The following is a 5,271-nucleotide window of genomic DNA, read 5'->3' on the forward strand; positions in this document are numbered from 1 at the left end:
TATTTGATCCCGAACAAAAACCCATCTTTTCTATCATTTTCCGTATTAATTTTGCAAACTTCTTATTTCGAAAGACATTTTCTGATTTTTCAATTTTTTTGGATTTTTTCAATTTTTTTATTTTTTTGTATTTTTCAAATTTTATGACTCGACACACTAAGGTGCTGTTTGCTTTTTCAGAGGTAAAAGGTTGTAGGATCGTGTTCGAACCCAAAACGAGTCATTCAGAGGCGTTCTACTCAATATGAAAGGTGGAAACAGACATATCGAGTTAGATTCAACAAGAATATCACTTTAAATGTCTTTCTGATAAATCTGACAGAGTTTTACAGCAAGACGAGACTTCGGCAGCACTTCGGCTCCGGAAACACACATACACAACTGACTGAAACGAAATTACAAGCCTACTATTTATAGACCACCTAATTCCGCTTCTAACAAGTTCAAACGAAATTACAACTCACGCGGAATTAGGCTTTCATGCGGAATTAACTTTACAAGCGGAATTACATGTTAATTCCGTGCGGAAATACATGATGACCTATTCAAGCGGAATTAGCTTCTTGACTTGTTTTCTTGAACTTCGTGCCCTGAGCAATGCAAGACTCGATACAAGACGAAGTCGACTGACGTATGCACCAACAGACTCTCCCTCGGATGTTGACGAGTCTTATGTGTCGAGTCTTCAACGTCTTCAGTCTTTATCAGTCTGATTGCTCTCTCTGAAGTATCTGACAGTGAAAAACTTCTTGAATCTTCTCTCTTCTCTTTTCTTCAAATCAACAGACTCCCCTCAAACACATAATCCCTCCTCGGATGTCTTCAAACTCCCCCTTTCGATATGCTGGGATCGCAGACTGGCTTTCACAGGATCAGGATTGTGACCTGGCTTTATTCTAAGACTCAGAATCCAGGTTATCCTGCACATCCTCTACCACACAATAAATTTTACAAATTTAACATTTGACAAATTTATACTGTATTTACCACTTGTAAAAACATACACTAAACAACCAAGAAATGATCTTACAATGTTAAACTCTAATGAACCACTTGTAAACAAAACACAAACTCCCCCTCACAAAATGATCATCATGTTTAGCACTTGGAATTTTGAAAATCAGCTCTTCAACACCAGTTGTCGAAAATCTTTTTGTATTTTTCAAAAATTTATGCTAAAACACACTGAATTTTTTTTTTAAATTTTTGATTTTAAACAAATGCAGTAAAGAAATATTTACAGACAATATTTTTGTGAGTTTGTGTAAGAAGATCATATCAGTTAATGAGACAAATCACTAACACCGTTAAGCTTTTAGACATTTTAAGTTCTAAACGATTCACTTAGATTGTCAGTATACTGATCCATTTAAATTTTCACACAAAGTTCAACTGTTTCGAGATACGATGTTCATGTTTTAAGCACTTGAACTTATTCGCGTGTCCCACCACTTGAATATACTCCCGTATCTAGATCCCAATATTCAGTCTTACAGGTGAGTATACCTAGATGATATCTGTAAAGGGTTAAATGCGAAATCGTGAGAGCTCAGGTCAGAACTTCCATTCAGCAAAGAGATGACAGCTCGACTTTTGGTATGTCCCCTTTAGAGGATCTTTTCTTCAACAGCACATGATTAGCATTTTTCAATGTTTCATCATTTTTTGTACTGAGGGCATCGCTATATTTCAAGCAAATGCAAAGTATTATACGGAGACTAGGCCATTGCTTTCGCAAAATCAGAAGTCCCGGGATAATACCTGTTGGTTTATACGTCTGTCGACTTCGTCTTGTATCGAGTCTTGCATTACACATGGCACGAAGATCGAGAAATCATGACAGAAAGTTAATTCCGCATGAACTACCTAATTCCGCATGAAGAGGTCAAGAAGTAATTCCGCACGGAATTACTTAATTTCGTGTGAGTATGCAATTTTGCGTGTATGTATTTCCGTGTGAAGCATGTTTCATACGGAATTAGGAGATCTATAAATAGTGGTAATATCGTGTCATTTGGAATGAAATTACTTCGGTGTTTTCCAACAGCGAAGCTCTGTCGAAGTGTCTTCAGATCTGTAATCGTTTCAGAATCAATACAAAGACAGTTATTAGTGTAAATCTAGCCGAATTCAACTCATTGTGTCTGTTTCCGCCTTTCATTCTGAGTAGAACACCTTTGATCGACTCATTTTGGGTCCGACAACGATCCTATAATTGGTATCAGAGCTCAGGAGGAGGAGTTCTAGCCAATTCAGCTTGATTTCATCTCATTCTCTTACTTCTACACCTTCTTTTATCAATTGAACAAGTTTTAACGAATAAAATGATCTGAATTTCACATATAATATGCAAAACAGTGTTTTAACAAAGCCTTGAGAGAATTAGACCATAATTGAATCAAAATCTGACATAATCTGTAATTTCGCATGAAAATTTGTTCGAAATGATGACATCAGCATATTAATTCCGCACGAAATTACAGGTCTTGGGCTGATTTCGTTTGAAATTGCATTTAATTCCAAACGAGATACTAATTTCGTTTAAGTAATCTCATGTCAAACCTAATTTCATGTGAAACTGAGTAATTTCGCACGGAATTACCTGATTTCGTTTGAAAAGTTTAATTCCGTTTGAAAGTTGATTGTTTCAGGTAATTTCGCTTGGACCTAATATCTCTTGGGAGTGATTTCGTTTGAAGAATATAATCTCGTTTGGAAATGTCTGATGAAGAATTTTACAACGCGTTTGCTTCATCCCCGACTACTCTGGCTGCCATTGCTCAAAGCATGAACATGGAGAACAAAACTGGAACTGTTACAAAAACCCCCGAAGCTTATGGGAATCGAGGAGTATTATGGATGGAAAGATCGATTTGAAAACTGGGTGCAAGCCAATCATTTGAGATCTTGGGAATGCATTGAGAAGAAGTATGTTAGACCGCGTACAGATTTGGGTGTTACAAAAGCAATTTCTGAACTGAATGACAAAGAGAGAGATATGTATAAAGCACAAAAAATGATGATCAGTTTGTTACAACAAGCTGTAAAGGAAGACATTTTTATCTTGCTTCAACATGATAACACTGCGCGTTCAATCTGGGATGCATTGAAGTTTAAATTCGAGGGTAGAGAGAAAATGATTAAGAGCAAGAAAGCATTGTTAAAGAAAGAATTTGATTTGTTTTCAAGTTTGGCAGGAGAAACTTCAAAGAAGTTGATTGAAAGATATTGCCACTTAGTTCGATCTATGTCTTTGTTGGGAATAGAGAAAACTCAAGATGAGTGGGTCGACAAGTTAGCTGATGCTTTACCTCAAAAAGAGTGGGGTACATTTTTGATGATCTTGAAGAACACTGGGGAATATGATGGATTGACTATTTCACAGTTCATTGAAAAGATTGAAAGTGAAGATCTTGAACAGCAAAAGATTGCAAGGATGAATAATCCGAGCGGTCAACAAGATATTAAAATGTATTACAAAGGAGGTGTTCAAGATGTTGAAATGAGTCCTAAAATCCAAACTGCTTTTAGTGCTGGAAATTCATCTGATCCAGTCAATCAAAGTCCAAACAACAGTGGAATTTCTTCATATCCAAGTGTGAATCCAAAGAGTTCAACTACAAGCTTTCAGCATCAAAGTTCAAAAACTGGAAATGGTTGTGTGATACAGTGCAACATTGCATTGAATCTCCCGAATGGTCAGAGTATTTCTGAAGAAGTTGCAAAAGATCACATGACATTACTTGCTACAGTTTTGGAGACCTATGAGGGATTGGTCGCTGGAAGGACCGGAAATCCTATGCTGACAAAAGAAGATTAAGATCAGATAGACGCTGAAGAGATGGAGCTCATGGACATCAAATGGTGTCTAGCTAGTGTCCTGAGAAGAGCTGAAAAATTCAAAATGATTACAGGAAGAAATGATTTTTTGGATGCTCATGTGTCTACTTTGGGTTTTGATAAATCTAAAGTTACTTGTTTTCGATGCAGGGAGAAGGGTCATTTCAAGAGAGAATGTAAAAATCAGGAAGCTAGTGGAGCAAAGAATCCATTCGGAAAAGATGATTACTATCGGAAAGCAATATATCAACAAGTTGCTCATCAACCATATCAACAAAAAGAACCACAAACTGCACATGCTAGAATGATCGAAGATGCAAATAAGAAAGCTTATTATGGTATCATTGATCAAGATGATGAAAAAGTTGCAGAAGGTTTCAGCTGGGACAAATATATTCCACCTGATTCAAAAGTTGTTGCTCTCATTGAAAAAGTCATTCAAGAACCTGATTTGTTTACAGAGTGGATGAAAGTGTTTTCTAATGATGATAAAAGTCAAGAAGGAGAGTCTGTTTCATCAGATGAAAGTTCAGAAAGAACAACAGTTTTTGATCAAACACCGTCTGATTCTGGTTCTTCAGATGACAGTACAGAAAAGACAATAGAGTTTGATCAATCACCAATAGAATCTGATGATTTCAGTGATTATGAGGAAGAAATGCATATTGATGTTGCAAAAACTCATTTATCTCCTGAAAGTTTTTAATTTTATTTTGTAGATCGTGTGGAGAAGTTGAAGGAGAGACGAGCAGCAAAAGAACGAAAGAAGATGAAATGTGAGAGTGTTGCTCAAAAGGAAGAGACTATTCAAAAGAATGAAGTTAAAATTGTTGAGAAGAATGGTGAAGCTGAGAAGGTGATTGAGGTTGAGAAAGTTGTTGAAGTCGAAAAAATAGTCGAAAAGATTGTTGAGGTTATCAAGCCGTGTGAAAAATGCTTGGAATCTTGCAAGCAGTGTGCAGAAAAAGATGAGAAACTGAGTGAGAAAGACAAGATGATAGAAAAGTTACTGTTTGATCTCAACTACGTGAAAGAATCTTACGATGTGTTGAACAGAACGGTAACTGGTCTGCAAAAGACTAATTCTGAAAGAGAAGATGCACTGACAATGTTGAATGCTGTGATGATGTCGAAGCAGAAAGCTATAATTTCTATATTGAAGAAAGTGCAAAGTGGAAGCAAGAGTTTGAAACTGAAAAGATATAAAACGAGAGAATCAGACGATTATTACAGAGTTATTCTAGTTCTGATTATCTTATTGATCGAATTTATCCAACGGTTGCAGGTATGGAAGCATTTAAAGATGAAAAGCCGAAGAAAAAGGATACTGGTAAGAAACAGAGTGTTTAGCTATAACAAGTGTCCGCCTCCAATCTGGGAAGGATATTCTCCCAGAAAACCAAATGAGGAGCAAGTCCAAAAGGCAGTCAA

This window comes from Helianthus annuus, chromosome 13 (genome assembly GCF_002127325.2).
Source record: "Helianthus annuus cultivar XRQ/B chromosome 13, HanXRQr2.0-SUNRISE, whole genome shotgun sequence".
Taxonomy (NCBI): domain Eukaryota; kingdom Viridiplantae; phylum Streptophyta; class Magnoliopsida; order Asterales; family Asteraceae; genus Helianthus; species Helianthus annuus.